The 18,529-nt window shown below is 38.7% G+C and overlaps 1 protein-coding gene across 1 annotated transcript in view; it reads left to right on the forward strand.

Annotated features, from left to right (window-relative positions):
* The first annotated feature begins 2,698 nt into the window (after window positions 1-2,698).
* The window catches only part of zdhhc7 (zinc finger DHHC-type palmitoyltransferase 7), a 73,074-nt gene continuing 57,243 nt past the window's right edge, over window positions 2,699-18,529 (forward strand). The window contains exon 1 of the mRNA XM_060837603.1: window positions 2,699-2,856. The gene's annotated coding sequence lies outside the window, so the exon portion shown is untranslated. The remainder of the gene's footprint in view (window positions 2,857-18,529) is intronic.

An 18,529-nucleotide genomic window follows, 5' to 3' on the forward strand; every position in this document is an offset into this window, starting at 1 on the left:
GGTTTGTTGTGGTGCGTGATGCCATTTCCGGTTCTGTTTCTGAGATGTTGGTAAATGAGGTCCAAATCTATATGTTACCGATACCCACAATCAGTAGAACCAAAGTGATACGCAAAATACCCTGCAAGGATTGCACCAAACATTACATTGGACAAACCAGCACACAACTAGCCACCCGATACATGAACATTAACTAGCCACCAAAATACATGACCAACAATCACTAGTATCCATACACACAGATGAAGAGGGACACCAGTTTGACTGGAGCAACAAATCCATCCTGGGACAAGCCAAACAGAAACATGTGCGGGAATTCCTAGAGGCCTGGCATTCAAACCAGAAATCCATTAACAAATGTATAGGTTTGGACCCCATTTACCAACCTCTCAAAAAAACAGCTGGCAAGGATATCACCCACCACAACAAACCAAGACACCTAAACAGCAAGTGGGACAAGACATCAACACTTCACCGGAGGCCTGCTGATGATGTTACATAGCTTGGTGATGAAAAGTCTGAGACCAAACCCACCAGCTCAGTGAGCAAACCAACAATCTCAAAAAATAATGTCCAAATTGACTTCTTAAGCATCCAAGAATCTGGCTAGGTTTATTTCAGTTTCTTTTAATAATTAATTTATAAAGGTTAGCTTGAGAAGCAATGTTGGTACAAAACACTCCCCACTCTTTCTTTTCCCATTTCACTTTTCATGGATTCTCTGCACATTAAATCAAATTTCTGTGAAGATGGAAGAGTAATTTTTGAGACCAATGGATGTAGGTTTTCTTGCTGAGCTGAAAGGTTCGTTTTCAGACATTTCACCATCATACTGGGTAACATCTTCAGTGAGCCTCCAGATGAAGCACTGGTGGTGTAGCCCACTTTCTATTTATATGTTTGGGTTTCCTTGGGTTGATGATGCCATTTTCTGTGGTGACATCATTCTCTATGGTGATGTCATTTCCTGTTATTTTTCTCAGGGGTGGGATCCAAGTCAATGTGTTTGTTGATAGAGTTCTAGTTGTAATATATCCTGGTGGCTAGTTTGCCCAATATATTGTTTGTTACAGTTCTTGCAAGGTATTTTGTAAATGACATTAGTTTTGCTTGTGTCTGGATAGAGTCTTTCAAGTTCCTTTGCTTAAAAATCACACAGCACCAGGTTATAGACCAACAGGTTTATTTGGAAGCACTAGCTTTCAGACCGCTGCGCCTTCATCAGCTGATTCATCATGAAGGAGCAGCGCTTGAAAAGCTAGTGCTTCCAAATAAACCTGTTGGACTATAACCTGGTGTTGTGTGATTTTTAACTTTGTACATTCCAGTTCAACACCTGTGTCTCCAAATCATAGGTTCATTTGCTGCTGTTTTTGTGTGTTGGTGGGCTACCCTGATGCCAACAGTCTGGCAGTCATTTCTGAGATGTCTTTGAAATAGGGAAGAGTGGCTAGGATTTCTGGGCGTGTTTTGTCTGCTTGCTTTGGTTTGTTGCCAAGAAATGGGCAGACTGTGTTCATTGGGTATCCGTTCGTTTTGAGTGCATTGTATAGGTGATTTTCCTCTACTCTGCGTAGTTGCAACATCTCATAAATACAACCTTGGCAAAGGCAAATTCAGTAAAATAGATTGTCTCCATATAATTATAGCAGCAGGAAAAGAACCCAAGCTCTTTAGCTGGAACACAGAGAGAAATAACAGCTTCCACATCCCAGCTTCAAGACCCCAACAACTGCTGAAAGTTAAACAAAAATTTCTGGTTCTGTGGGAACTTGACCTCACTCCTTCATCCTGCTCCTATTGCTCCAACATTAAAAACCAAATCAAGGCCTCAAAAGCTGTTTACTTTATTGGCTTGGACCAAATGGATGGGCACCTCTATCTCATTCTTCATAAAAAAAATCCAAGACAAAATACACCTCTTAAAATCATAGTATTGTTACATGCACCAGCAGTGGGCTTTACAATCTCATCCTTTTTTTAGCAGCAGCAAACATTTCTTGCAATTCAACCTGATGTATAATTCCTTGCATGATCTTTGTTTCCTGTTGCTTTAATGAACTCAAGGCACAGCCTAGTATCAGTGTGTGCAATTTCAGTGTCACCTCCCTTACCTCCAATCCAATGATTTCATTCTCTCTCTCCACAACAGCCGAGTTCTTATTAAAGCAAAACATTGTTGATGCTGGAATTTTTAGATTTTCTGCACTTTTCTTTAACTTACACCTTCACACTTTCTGAACCCCAGCAAATCACGCTTGTTGCAAAATTTCCTCCCACTCCCCGAACTGTCACAACCAAACGTGCCCACTGCGTACACCCAGCTCCCCGTTCTGCCCTACAGCCCGAATCACTCCGATCTCCGCCCGCCCGAGTCTTTCCGAGTCTCTCCGATCCCCGCCCGCCCGAGTCTTTCCCCGAATCCCTCCGATCCCCGCCCGCCCGAGTCTTTCCCCGAATCACTCCGATCTCCGCCCGCCCGAGTCTTTCCGAGTCTCTCCGATCCCCGCCCGCCCGAGTCTTTCCGAGTCTCTCCGATCCCCGCCCGCCCGAGTCTTTCCCCGAATCTCTCCGATCCCCGCCCGCCCGAGTCTTTCCCCGAATCCCTCCGATCCCCCGCCCGCCCGTCGCCCCCGAGTGTCTCCGAAGGTTCCCGAAGCGCTCGCGGAAGTGCGGCTCGTGCTCGGGTTCAGGCTCGAGCTCGGTCGCGGTGCCAAGGAGCAGGAGCAAGAGCCGGAGTTTGCTCGCTCGGAAAATGGGAAACTCTCGCCGAAGGGCGCTGCATTTCTTTTAACTTAATTTCCTTGTCGTCTCCTCTCCTGATCCCTTCCTCTCTATTCCTAATCTTAGAGACAGGTAAGAAGATCTTGTGGTGCTTATAAAGCATGTTTTTAATTGTCGTTCTCTGCATCTGCCCCTGTCCGGCCTGACTTGAGTCGGGCATAGGCCACTATCCTGTCAAATAAAAATTAAACTTAAATCATTCCCCATTCTTTAAACCCTCACTGATAACCTTCAAACCTGCAGTGGTGCTGAATTAGGTCTTTTCTATGTCGATCTTTCTTATAATGATATGGTTCTTCTCTTAAAAGAAGCTTCCCAAGGTTATATTCCTGATCCTGGAGTAATCCACTTTACTGGCATATCCCCCTTTTATAAACCGCTTGGGCTGCTTCGTGTTAAACACTGGATCCGATGTGAAGCCAAAAATGTAAACGTCTCAGTGAGGGGAGCTCACTGCATCTTGAAATTCAGCAGCACATTGCAATATTTTCAGGTGTCTACAGTGAGGAGAGAGCAGCTGGGTCAGGGGGAAATCGTCATTTTGAAACGAATCCTTGGCAAACAATTGAGGTTATAATGTGCTCAGTGTGCACGCAAGTGTATAATTCCATTGTTTATCACTTTTCACAAGCTGTATAAATTTTATGAAGGGAAGCAAACAGATTTTACCACAGCATTATTCAAGTGAATCTAAATTTAATATCATCTGCCTAATTATATTCTTGCATAAATCGTTGTAATTTGCTCTTGTAAACCAACAGTATGCAATAACAATGGACAGTGCTGTAACTTCATGATTTATACTAAGAATCAGTATTATTGAACTATCAGTTGTGGGCCATGCCAACCTTTATCTGGCAAAAAGAGAGTAATTTAGCAGTGAGCATTTAACAATGATCGATGTACCTTATTGGCCAGCACTCTGCACATCATGGATGACATTTTAGAAGAATGTTGTATGTCATGAATATGGTAGAAGAGCATGAAGACTAAATGCATTGGCTTAAAAATTAACACAAGCAAATAACCTAAAGGTGACTGAACCATGACATTTGCTATACATTGCTCCTACACACAAAAAATAACTTCTGACAGTTTCCAATCCTATTGGCTTGTTGTCTTTGAATCCTGTTTTCTGCAGTGATGCACTGGATGTTTGTCTTTCAACATTTAAAGACAACATTATTCAAATTTCTGTAACCTCACTATATTGTGCAATAAATTAATTTCATATCATCTTCGTGCCGCACTTAACCAAGACCTTCAGGTTATTGAACATCTAATTTCTATCCTGATATAACTTGACAGTATTTTTATTGAATTTGCCCGGTTAGTACTATTTTTGGACTTAAAAATATCCTACAAGCATTATGGAGCCTGGTCATTCATCTTGTTTGATCATTTGCAAACAGAGTGGTTTGAAGTCCTTTTCAGGAACCATCTGCAGACTTATGGGAAGGGCTTAGGTCAGTGTGAATAACTGGATGGATCTTTCAAAGAACCAATGCATGAAATGCTATAGACTTTTTTGGTTTTGATTGTGTCCAATATTTCACCTGTCTCACTGAACCAGTTTTGTCATATATTGTCCTTTGGGATTGAGAGTGATCTATTTCTACACTGTCGAAGAGTGTGGTGCTGGAAAGGATTCCTGATTGAAGGGCTTCTGCCTGAAATATTGACTCTTCTGCTCCTCCAATGCTACCTGACTAGCTGTGCTTTCCAGCACCACACTCTTTGACTCTGATCTCCAGCACCTACAGTCCTCACTTTCTCCATTTCTACACTGGTTTGATAAGTTCAAAGATGGCTAATAAATCCAGTGCATAATGTGCAGGCTGTGTTCTTGCTGCATGCAGGGAGATGGTCTTTGAAAAGTTTGAGTAAGTGGGCTGTTTGAAGGTTTGTGTGCTCCCTCAGAATCTGCATTGATTTTGCTTCTGCACATTCTTAGCAAAGTCTCTCTGTGCTGGTGCTTTCCTGAATATGCCTTCTGATACAAGCTCAGACTTTCCATGAGTCACTGGGGATGTTTGACATCTTCAGGGGTGCTTTAAGGACATCCTGAAAGCATTATTCTGTCCTCGGGGGTGGGGGGGGGTTGCAAACTTCTCCAGCACCTGAATGCTGAGCAGATTAGCATGGAATAGGACCATGTTATTGTGTCGCTTTTCATTCTACCAGATTTGGAGGATCTTGTTAGGACACCGCTGGTGGTATTTGTCTAGTCCTTCTGAGATGCTTGGTATATGTGTCCAAATCTCTGGGAAAGTTAAGAATGTGGGGATCTCTATGATCTTGGTTCTCATATTCGGAGCTGGTAGGTTGAAGGCAATGGTGAATTTCATCGAATGGAGATTCCCAAGATTTGGTAAATCTTTTTCCATAATTTCCAGGATCTTGCAGTTGGTCTTAATCAATTTTGATCATCAAGTCTCTGCCCAGATGGTTCCTTTTCACTCCTTTGCAATTTGTCTAATGTGTAATCTGCTATGAACCAGTGCAATTGAGAAGTATTTTGAAATGTCAGATTTTTAAAAAAAGTATGAAAATATATTCCCTGATATATTTAAGAATGATTTTGATTAACACATAATGGTTTGATTTTAAGTCCTTTTTTTTATTAGTAAGCGAAAACCCATCTATGAGTAACCTAATTTTAAATTAGAATGTCTTTTAAAATTTATCCAAAAATTATTTCCTAGTCAGATTAAGGCAAAATAATAAATTCCTTTGTAAATTGAAGAAAAACACTCAAAATCTTCCAAGTTGTACCTAGACTGTTCTTGCATGCAAAAGCTCCAATTTAATTTTGGGTGCTTTCTCCAAGACCTGCAAATGAGTGCAATTCGTGAAATGTTCGATAATGATTAATTCACATAGAGCCTGTTGGCAATTTTGTGAGCAGTGCGTGTTTCCAGGGCAATGTTTTTAAAACTAGTGCAAACCTGAAAGGCATTGAGCACAAATTTGCACTTAACATTCTTTGGGATCTTTTGCACCACTTATGCCAGTATTGCTATTGCTGAAAACACTGCAGTCGAAAGAACAATGCAGGTGAATAGCTGTGCATGAGGATCAGTTGAAATGTGGAATTTTGTGTAATAGAGCATTGATGAAATCCTTTAAGTGGATAACTATTGAATAATTGTATGACAGGTTCATATTAATGGGAATGAGGAACAAGCAAGAGCATGAGATTCGGAAAATACAATATAGCATTGTTGGAAAATATTACCCATTTCTCTAACCATCTGTAATTCTATCTTGAAACAGAGTGCGCAATAGATTGTAAAATTAAATTAATATGAAGAGATTTACATGATTTTATTGATGAAAACAAAATGAAGTCTTCCTCTGAGAAATCTGGGTTTGCTGCAGCTAAGAGTCATAGAGCTGTACAGAATGGAAACAGACCCTTTGGTCTAACTTGTCCATGCAGACAAAATATCCTAAATCTATCTAGTCCCATTTGCCAACACTTAGCCCATGTTCCTCCTAACCCTTCCTATTCGTATACCCATCAAGATGCCTTTTAAATGTTGCAATTGTGCCAGCCTCCTCTACTTCCTCTGGCAGCTCATTCCATACATGCACCACCTCTGTGTGAAAAAAGTTGCCTCTTAGGTTGCTTTTAAATCTTTCCCCTCTCACCTTAAATGTGTGCTCTCCAGTTTTGGATTCCCCCACCCCAAGGAAAAGACCTTGTCTGTTCAACCTGTCCATGTCTCTCATGATTTTATACACCTCTATAAGGTCACCCCTCAACCTCTGACATTCCAGGGAAAATGGCCCCAACCTATAAAACCTCTCCCTACAGCTTAACCCCTCCACTCCTGGCAACATCCTTGTAAATCTTTTCTTAACTCCTTAAAATTTCACAACACCCTTCCTAAAGCAGGGAGACCAGAATTGAATGTAGCATTCCAAAGGTGGCCTAACCAATGTCCTGTACAACCGCAACATGACTTCCCAACTCCTTTATTCAATGCTCTGAGCAGTAAGGGCATGCATACCCAAATGTCGTCTTCACTATCCTATTCCACTTTCAAGGAACTATGAGCCTGCACTGCAAGGTCTTTTTTTGTTCAGCAGGGCCTTCCCATTATGTATATATTTCCTGCCCTGTTTTGTCATGCCAAAATGCAGCACCTCCCATTTATCTAAATTAAACTTCATCGCCACTCCTTGGCCCATTGGCCCATCTGATCAAGATCTCATTGTACTTTGAGGTAACCTTCTTTGCTGTCCACTAAACCTTGACTGTAGTAGAAATAAAATTTCTGTTTATAAATACTCTTTTGATTATATATGATCAGTGCAAAATTTAAAGCATAGTATAGATGGTTCGATGAAATATTTTTCATGGTAAATTAATTTCTTCATCCTTTATTAACTTGCATTGTCACAAAGCAATGTGATGGAGACTTGCTACACAGATCTATGCTCTGTTACTTGTGGCAAATTGGGAGATACTGTGAAGTGGGTCGTTGAAATGTGACAGGATGTCAATAGGAATTTTGCAATGAGTGTGCGCTATAGCTAAGTCTTTTAATATAGCTCATTTTTATGTTTACTGAAACAAAATAACATTTGATAAACTTTACTGGCTTTATCCTGGTTATTTGGAAACACCATAGAAATAAGAAAATGCTACCAGCTCACTCTCATCATTTGGTGATTGTTTTATAATGCTGTGAAGCACTATATTCGTTATTTTAATTCAAGTTGTTGTTTAGACTAAGGAAATAAACAAAACATGACATTAAGCCATATATCAAACGAAAGGTAACCAAAAACATGGTCAAAAATGTAGGAATTAAAGTCTTAATTGAAAAAAAACAGATTAAGGAGGTGGAGAGGTGTGGGGAGAGAATTCCAGAATTTGCTGTCTCAGCAATTGAGAGCACCGCTCCAAATGATGGTGTGCTTATAACAGGATCCCAGAATTTGAAGAGCACAGACATCTTTCAGGAATGTGGGGCTAGAGGATATATTGCGAGATAGGGAAGGCACAAGGCCAGAGAAGATTTAAAAATAACATCAGAATGAAACTTTTACAAATCAAAGTCAGTTTGAATGAGTACCAACTTAGGTTAGTGAATGCAAAGATGAATGGGACTTGCTTTAACTTAAGACATTGGCAGTGGATGTCATGCATCTATGTGGAGAAGAATATGGGAGATCAACCAGTAGTGCTTTGGAATAATCTAGTCAGATCAACAAAGACATGGATGAAGGTTTACCAAATTTGACACGAAATGTCAAGGCAATCATGTCTTCCTTATTTATGGGTTGTGTTCACTTGTACGCAGGTACAATTTGGGGCTTTATTTCTAATGTTTAGAAGAAGCAGAAAGCGCTGGTTCAAAAATAAATATAAAAGTCTGTGTAACGATACACCATTGCAATTTTTTTTGTATTGTACATAATGGGCAAAATGTCGGTATTCAGTGAATATTGAATCACAAGTTACATATATATATATATATATATATATATATATTCCAGTGTGAATGTTATACAATGTGTGGTATTGAAAAGAATGTGCTGATGTTGGATAGAATTGCAATGTTCGGAATTATAGTTTTACAGATGTTGTCTCATTTGAAAATCTAAGATTTTTCTTGAAATTCTTTCTAATTGCTTGATAATATTTGCCTTGTGTATCTGGAGTGAAAAAGATGGATATATTGCAGCTTTCTTTTCCACATTTGTGCAAGAACATCGCCTTGCCTGCAGCAAAAATGGTTGGGAAGGGTGGCTGTCAGTAGAGTTTAACATGTTCCTGCTGGGTTCTGGCTGTGTTAAATGCAATAAAGCAGATCCAGAGAGCCTGAGTTACTGAATTCTATTTATGCTGCCCATTTTTATTTGTTTTCCTTTTGGTGGTATGTTGAAGCAGTTGATCTGATGAAGACACTTGCCAAAAGAATACATGTGCTAAAAGAAAAGTCACTGTTGAGTCTTTGGTCATGGCACTGGTCGACCTAAGGTTATGGATTTTTTTTTCAAACAACATTAGAGAAACTAAGATTTATGACTTATTGTCAATCTCAAACTAAGATTACAATTGTTTGCTTCAGACAAGGTTACTTTAACGGCCTTGAATAAGAATGAGTTAAGTATTTATTTTTGGAGATTGCATTTTTCAAGCATGCCCTTAAAGAACATTGCCTCAAGAGTTAACAAAGTTTTCTTATTTTTGTACACTCAATACTACCGACTTGTCCTGTGCACAGTGTCACTCTTATCTCTTTCTCTTTCTCTCTCTCTCTCTCTCTCTCCAGTCTCTCAGTGAATCCACACTGAGAGCAATTGGAGTTAGGAGTTAGCACAATAGCAATAAATTGTAGTAAATGTAATCATTCCTAATGTACAAGCACAAGTCATTTGAAGGATTATTACTCTGCACAGAATAATTTTTAGTTGTGATACGTATGCCCACCCTTGAATTATTCACTTGGTTCAACTCATTCTTTTATATTCTGTATATGCTGCTGCCTAAAAGAAAATCTATTAAGGAATCACATTTGCTGATCTGTTATGATAGAATTTACAGTTTCAGCTGCAGGCAGCGTTTTTATTTTGTGTTCAGTCAACCTCTGTGAATTTCACCTGTCAGTAGGATCCTTCGCCTTGAGATGTGATGACATTTGTACAAGAAAGCTAATGATTGTACCATAGTTACTTACTAGGGGTAGCTGAATATGATTGAAATGAAAGATTAATTTGCTATAAAATGTATGTGTAAGTCTTAAAAAAAAAGTAACATGTGCATTTAATATTTGGTAAGATATGAAGTAGTTCTGTCAATGTGATCCATATGGGCTATTTATCATATTGTGATTAAGTCTATTCTAAGTTCATTTTGATGCTATGAATATAGTGTATAGTGTGCATCATTTTCATAACTGGAAATAGTGACTGCGTTATGCTTTGATCTTTGAATATTGTAGATTGGATTAAAAGTAAAGACAATAAATGTAACAGATTTGTGCAAGTGATCAAAAATCAGTCATTATTTTTCCTTTTCAAACAAATTGTGCAATATGTCATTATGTTAATTGAAATATTAATAAGAATGAGAGCATAGGATACATGCTTCCCAAAGGAGATGGATGAACGGCTTACAATAACAAGAAAGCAAATAACTGTATGGATTTTTAACACTTTCACCAGCCATCTTCCAAATAGGAGTACTGCATATCCTCAGTAAACATAAATTGAAGTGGAAATTCTCTTATGCACCTGACTCCATTTCATATTTCCAGCATTGGAGAATGAACACAAAATTGAAGCAATAGAGTAAATATTTGATAAAGAGGAATGTGGATGTAGGTTTGCTCGCTGAGCTCAAATGTTCATTTTCAGATGTTTCATCACCATACTAGGTAACATCTTCAGTGATCCTCTGGATGAAGTACTGGTGGTGTAGCCCGTTTTCTATTTATATGTTTGGATTTCCTTGGGTTGGTGATGTCATTTCCTGTAGTGCCATTTCCTATGATGTCATTTCCTGTTCCGATTGGAATGCCTAGGGAATCTAGGACAAGCCAAACAGAGACATGCATGAGAATTCCTAGAAGCATAGCATTCCAACCGGAACTCAATCAACAAACACATCGGCTTGGATTCCACTTACCATCCCTGAGAAAAAGAACAGGAAATTATGTCCCCATAGGAAATGACGACACCATCGGTGCAATTCTGGTATCCTTCCTATCAGAAAGATGTTGTGAAACTTGAAAGGGTTCAGAAACGATTTACAAGGCTGTTGCCAAGGTTGGAGAATCTGAACTACAGGGAGAGGCTGAACAGGCTAGAGCTGTTTTCCCTGGAGTGTCGGAGGCTGAGCAGTAACTTTATAGAGGTTTACAAAATTACGAGGGGAATGGATAGGATACATAGGCAAAGTCCTTTCCCAGGGGTCGGGGAGTCCAGAACTAGAGGGCATAGGTTTAGGGTGAGAGGAAAGATATAAAAGAGACCTAAGGGCAACTTTTTCACGCAAAGGGTGGTACGTGTATGGAATGAGCTGCCAGAGGATGTGGTGGAGGCTGGTACAATTGCAACATTTAAGAGGCATTTAGATGTATATGAATAGGAAGGGTTTGGAAGGATATGGGCCAGGTGCTGACAGGTGGGACTAGATTGAGTTGGGATATCTAGTCGGCATGGACGGGTTGGACCGAAGGGTCTGTTTCCATGCTGTACATCTCTATGACTCTAAATGACATTACCAACCCAAGGAAACCCAAACGTACAAATAGAAAGCGGGCTACACCACCAGTGTTTCATCCAGAAGCTCACTGAAGATGTTACCTAGTGTGGTGACGAAATGTCTGAAAATGAACCTTCAAGCTCAGCGAGCAAACCTACAGCCAGAACCTCAATCTGCGCTGCAAATCTTCTCAAAACCCGCTTAAGAGGAGTGTATCTGGAAAAGAATGCTTGCTTCTAGCAAGACTCTCAGTAGCTGATCACTACAAAACATTACAACATCAGATTGCTGTATTGAAACTGGCTTTTCCCACTTAGGAACCTGCTTCCATCCACCTCAAATACCAAGATCCAGATTTTCATATCTTTGACCATGTCAGAATGAAAAGAAGAAGAAAGTGAGGACTGCAAATGCTGGAGATCAGGGTTGAAGAGTGTGGTGCTGGAAAAGCACAGCCGATCAGGCAGAATCCAAGGAGTAGTAGAACCGAGGTTAGAGACCTTTATGCTCAAAACGTCGACTCTCCTCCTCGGATGCTGCCTGACTGGCTGAGACCACGCTCTTTGACTCAGGTCAGAATGAAAGCCAAAGGTGGATTTTAAAAATGGCAGACAAGACTGGATTCCAGCATTTTCACCCAGTCCCCACAATTTAAGGATGCTTTTAGCAAGACTGCTCTTCTGACCTGGCTTCATTGCAGGCCACTCATATTACAACAAGTATCAATCAACCAGACTGTAAAAGTTTCAATATCAGCAGCTTTAAGCACTTAACATTTAATTACTTTGTGCAAACATGCATTGAATCATTGACAAAACATCAGAGTAAATAGCTTGTCAAATAATCATAAACTGTTAATCAGCCAACACTTATCATTATTCCTGCTATATCAATAAATGAAACCTTTTATGGGAGTCTTGACTCTCAACCTAGTATGTATTTGAGTTTGGGTGGGGGTCATACATTGTGGTGTGAGGAGTGAGTGCAATTTTTGTGACTGTCTTTAAATTGCTTTAAGGTTTAATGGATGTAATTGCATCCCATGCTTGTTCCCATTGCCCTCCTTATCCCTGAGTGAAAATTGAATTTGAATGCGTGTTTTTTTCCTTCTGAAATGGATCTACCAAATTAGAAAATTTCATGATTCCACTCCCCTTGTCTGAAATGGAAAATCCTGCCTCAAATGCCTGCTTTCAATACAAGGTACACAGTACATTTCTAGAGCCATTGATTGTGCTTCTGCTGGATTTCATAAGCTGTTACTAACTGGTCCCCTTGTCTTGTATTGTTTGCAAAAGAGCAACTGGCCAGAGTTGTTCTATTCCTTACTCTATTCTTACTCTATTTCCTTCTCTGCTTCTCTCTTCCCATTCTATTTTCTTCCTTGTCTGCCTCCCTTTGCCCAATTTCCACTACCCTACTCCCATGTCCTGTTTTACCAACTAACCCCAGACCCAGCAAATCTTTTTGAATAACAGGGTGGATACCCAGCATGAATGGGTGCGACCCAATAATACTCTGAAAGCAATGAAAATTGAGAGCCATGTTTTCTTAAAATTAAATTGATGGTATAATATTTTGAATGTTTCTTCATTTTGCTGTACCCATCAGTAACAGACAGTTTTAAAATCCTGTTCCTGTTGTAACTTTGATGTGGCCCTGAGAGGGATAGTTAAGTTGCTTTAGAACTTTGCAGCTAAGGATTGGTGGTAGTTGAAGATGAAAGGATATGGGAAATAAGAATGAATGGATTTGATCATTCTTGTGGTATATATTTAATGTAATGACCAGCTGGTTTTCTGCACTTCAAGAAGAGATTAGTTTTCTTTATTGTTGTGAACTGGATTCTTTAGTTTAACAAGAAACTGAAATTATAAATACTAGATCCTGTTTTTAAAGCATATACTTTGTGAATTGTTTTTGTTACTCATTGCGGAATTGCTACTGGCCAACCAGAATTTTGCAAATCTGTTTCTATTCAGTTGTGACAGTAAAAACTGACTGAATCATATGAAAGTAACTTGTGATGCATTCCAAGTCAAGTGACTAGCTACAGACATGGAAATGCGAAACTGACATTTATTTCGTGGAATATGTGCTTTTAAGGCAACTGCAAATCATGATTGAAACAACACTATAGTTTCACATTACAGTCGATCATGATAGCCCTTGAGAATGTCTTACCAATTTTCACCTGATGAAGGAGCGTCACTCTGAAAGCTAGTGTGCTTCCAATTAAACCTGTTGGACTATAACCTGGTGTTGTGTGATTTTAAACTTCATACACCCCAGTCCAACACTGGCATCTCTAAATCATACTTTTTGATTGACATTCTCAAGGGGGATCATGATCTACTGTAATGTGAATCTATAGTGTTGTTTCAGTCATGATTTGCAGTTGCCTTAAAAGCATGATGAGTCTAAAACTAAAGGACCTTTGTACCTTCAGAATTTTGTAGCTTTTGGCGACTAAAAATGCAGTTATGAAGATTTCCAAGGTTTCTTATGGTCCCATGTGAACTTCTTTCTGTGAAGACTGATGTGAATATAGGGTGACATAACGTCTTTAGCCTGTAATGGCTCGGTGTCAATATTAGCTCAGTGATAGTATTCTTCCCTCTGAGCCATATCAACACTCCTCAAAGTCCTGCTATTCATTGTATAATTTCCACTTGTACTTGACCTTACAAAATGCATTACCTCACATTTGTCCAAATTAACTCCATCTGCCAGTTTTTTCTGCCCATACATCCAATTGATCTATATCTTGCTGTACCCTCTGACAATCTTCCTCACTATCTGCAACTCCACCAATCTTTGTATTATTCGTAAACTTATTGACTTAAATGCAGATGCTTTCCCTTTCTTTCTTGGTTTCTTTAATATGCTAACTATTCGGCTGTGCTCGCTGCTTTGTAGATTTAAGAAACTAAATCACAAATATTATTTCACTGATTTTGAAATCTGATAGTACAATAAAATCAAGGAAAATATTTGGAATCAGCAATGGGAGGGGAAATCAAATACTGCACTTTTTATCCACCCCTATTCACCTGACTATGACTAATTAAAACTTTCGCTGTTACATTTACAGCGTTCAGAACAGAGTTCTTTTGACACATTGCTTTCCAACTTTTCTTTCAAAATGTTTATGTTGATTTTCATTGATAATATTTTACAGTTAACTAATCAGTTGTTGCTGCTGCTTCATCTGCCAGTGTGTTGATGATCTCAAGAGTTACCTGTCTATAATAGCTGATACGTTAAATGTATTCTTCACTTAATGGAACTTTAAATGTGTTTTAAACAAATTGTCCTGGCATCACCAAATGTCAAAGAACAGGTAGGATTGTATATTGGACATTGACGTAGCTTTGGGTTCTGTTGATGGTTTGTAATTTGGGTTAGAGTTTCAGCTACACGATTCCTTTGTAAAAATTATCTTAATCAACCTGCTCAAACCTGTAATGACACACCTCTCAAGCAGGTGGGGATTAAATTGGACCTTCTGGTTGAGACATAAGGACATTACCACCAATCATACAGAAATTAAGATATTTGAAGTGCATATCACATTAGTTTAAAAATCGCTGATAGAAGTCAACCCAAAGAGTTTTATAAATTTTTAAAAATCATTTTCAGTCATTTTAAAGTGGTATTATTGTAAAAAATACTTGTCTCTCTCTTGTAAATGCATTTCCAACCATATTACGCAAACTTTACTGTAAAGTTACCACTCACAAATATATCAATAATTTTCTTGAAAATATGGTGTGAAAGTGCTGGTTCATAGTGGGTTACATGTATGAAGACTGGGATAGGAGTTTAAGTGGAAACTTGAGGACAAATCACTTCTCAACTTCAACTGCAGTTTCTAATTGGCTTTTGCTGTAAAACAGAAACTTTATAATTTTGTCTGAAACCCATTTCGTTTTGTCTGTGTTTTATTGTTAAATGACAGGAAAAAATTAGTACATTATTTTATTATAAAGTTCTATGTTACAGAGAATATAGTTGTAGCTGGCTTTCAAGCTAGAGAACAAATGAAATATTAATTTCTAGAACTGCACAGAAATCCAAAAGTAAGACCACGCTATCTCCAGGATTCTCTACAGTTTGACAGATCAAGTATTTTGAATATTCTTTGAAAAATAAATTGCACTGTAATTTCTGCTTGTCCTGAGAACCGATTAAGGCCACTGAACCTGGATTGAATAGGATAAAACATTTTCAACTGTTAATGCTTAGTTTTCGGGAGACTATCCATGACTTGATGACAGTGTGTTAGCTTTTGTACATTGGCTGCTAAAATTGGATGCTAGTTCGAAAATGAAATAGAATTGATGTTTTTTTTTAAGGCCTTGATTAGAACAGATACAGAAATGGACAGGAATGGAATTTTGTGCTGCTAATTGACTTACCAGCCATCAGGTTCTAAACCACTTTGGGCCGTATTTCCTGAGGAGGGAGGAGGCTGGGGCCAAGACTATCTGCTTTAATTTGCCTAATTAATGGTTTAATATGCCTTTTGTTGGGCCTTGTTAGAAAATTTCCTGTAGGACTCCATGTGCCCAGATGCTTGGGAGCTCAGTGAACCTGTCTGGAGCTCTGAAAGCCAATGCTTACAATAAACCTATTGGACTATAACCTGGTGGGATTTTTAACTTTGTCTAACACTGCCTCCTACACATCATGGCAGTGCTGCAGCTGCAGACTACATGTCCAGTGTTCCATGTTTGTTTAGAGACATTCCTTATCTTCTGCAGCCGCAGGCCATCTAAGGATTAGTTCCTAGCTCAGTTGCTATGGACAGATCTTTTAAGTTTGAAAATAAAATTGGAAAGAGGGCATCTCTATCTTGGGGCACCTACTCCTCACCTAGTTGCAAAGACATCTTGTTCCTTCAACACTGAGAGCTTTTTATCAGCCCTCTGTCATCAGGTGCCTACTTGACCAGCTTAATTAAATTCAAGCCCATGGTGTGTCCAATAATTTTCCAAATAGAGAAAAACCACAGCAGTCAGCAGCCTTTGGATCCAAGTTGGAGGCTGGCACTTGAGTTTTTGCCACAGAATGAGCCAATTTGCCTGCAGTCAGATGAGTACTTTTTAATTGTAAATACTGTTCATAATCTGTGCACACTAAGATCCACAAGCAACAAACCTAGCCAGGTATTTTTCTTCGTGCTCTTCCTGTACTGTCACCAGAGATGATGTGGTTAACCCATGACCTTCTGACTCCGAGACAAGAATGCTACTGTGAACCTACTTGTTTCTGTTCTTTTAGCACTGAAATCCTTGAAAAAGCAAAAATGAAACTCTGCAACATGCTTTTCAGGACATGTTCTGGTATGATAGAAACCTTGTTTAAAAAAAAGTTTTACTTTTAAGTTGGTTGTCAATTGGAAAATCATTATTTAATTTAGACTACCTACACAGCATTTATATCAGTTATAAAAATGAGAAAAATGCCAATTATATCTATCACACACTGCCTAGGAAATAAGATCAAGCTGTAAGTCAACAAGGTGGTTAGTTGGTACGTGGGAGTGAATACAAGAGAGTAATGTTATTTGAGTCCCACTGACATCAAATATCATCAATTGCAGCTGCAGTTAATAGCTACTATCTGCACATTGTGACTACATTTGAGCTGTGAAATCATTGCTGGATATCCATTGCTTTGTTTAAACAAATCAGCATGATGGAGTTCATGTGAAGTTTTGTATTCTTTCTAGAACAAATGCCTGCAGTTGTATAGTTTTGTTCTATTGATGTATGATCTTAAACATATAGAACATGAAACTCTGAAATAGCTAGGTGCATTTAAGAAAAAAATGGCAGCAGCAAGCATGACTTTCAGAGGAAGATTGCACTTACTTTTCTTTGAGGAGATGACAGACTGGGCAACTGGGAAAGTGCAGAGGGTATACTGTACATGGGTTTTCAGAAAGCGTTTGATAAAGAGAGAGAGTGCAGATAAGGTGGAATGGGTATTAAAGGCAGATTTTTGATGTGGCAGAAAGTGGATTATTGTTTTCTGCACAGGTTGATTCATCAACTGTTTCTGTTCCACATAGTGATTTTTACATGGGGTGAGAGGGGGTGGTGCTGTACTTTGCAGACAATAAGAAGTGTAATGGTCTAAACCAGTTAGTAGAAAAGGACAGTGCTTGCTGCTGACTGAATTTCTTCATTTCACCACAAATGTGTGTGGACTGCAGAGGCTCCTGTCCGTTTTACACACTAATGACAGCAAACTTGAACAGGTTTGTAGTAAGTATAGCTCAACTTTGTGGCACTATGTTATTTTGGGAAGGAAAGGTGGCTGTAAGAGAATATTGATGAGATGGGAAAGGATGGAAAAGAGACAATTGGAATTGACGTCTGTAAATGAGGAATGACAGATAATGCTTTGAATAGTAATTATTACATTATTGATGAGGGTCATAGAACAGAGGAATTGAGGTTCTGGTTAGGAGGACATTAAAAGCAGAACCTCAAGTGACTGTGGCCATTACAAAGATCCAGAGGTATAAAATATAATAGTTGAGAGGAAACTTTAGCAAGATTGTGGTTGATGGACTTTGTGAAAAGTTGGCCTCCATACTATGCAAAGGCAGTAAGATGTTGTTCACTGCAAATCTTTGACCTGAAACATTAGCTGTATTTCTCCATCCTTAAGTGCTGCTAGACCTGCTGATATTTCCAGTGTTTGTTGTTATTTAAGATTTCTAGAATTTAAAATACATTGCATTTGTTTTCATGAAGATGCAGCCCGGTTTGAGGAAAAATGGGACTGTTTGTTTTGAAACAAATGAGATGATTTGATCAAAACGTTTAAAGTAATGGGATGGAATATAGTAAATAGACTGTGTTCAACAATTGAGAAATTTAGCATAAAGGGATATTATTATAACATTCCATGTAAGTGAGTTATTATAGTGAGCAGAGTAAGGTATGGTATACATGCTTGTGAGAGGTGTATTACTGAAATTACTGTTTGAAGTAGTATAGGGACCATACCAGCATTGAAGACTTGTTTAGATAGATAGTAGAAGACAAGAAATGAAGAGACATTATGGAATGAACATCAATGGAATTAGGATAATTGGTGGTGTGGGACGTAAACACAAATATAGTGGTTAGATTGAATGTTTATTTCTCTATTTTCTACGTAATTCCATGTAAGTGGTGTTTATGAACTATTCATGACTTGATATTGAATTGCTCTATTAAAATACTCTTCTATTACTGCATAATTTTGAATACTTGAACAGTGATAACACTCAACATGACAATTACAAATTTTGGCCTTTTAGATTTCAGTTGTATCTGGAGGGATTATTTAAAAATGTACATAATGCTGGAAGAAACTAAACGCAGGAGCCACTGATGGCAGCAGTAGTGGGAACAATTTGAACAAATGAATTGAGTATCACACAAGTACACTACACAATGTTAAAAGCACATCAAAAAAGCACAAGTGTCTATTTTCACAGTAAACTGAATTCCGGCTAGT

This window comes from Hemiscyllium ocellatum, chromosome 17 (genome assembly GCF_020745735.1).
Source record: "Hemiscyllium ocellatum isolate sHemOce1 chromosome 17, sHemOce1.pat.X.cur, whole genome shotgun sequence".
Lineage (NCBI taxonomy): Eukaryota > Metazoa > Chordata > Chondrichthyes > Orectolobiformes > Hemiscylliidae > Hemiscyllium > Hemiscyllium ocellatum.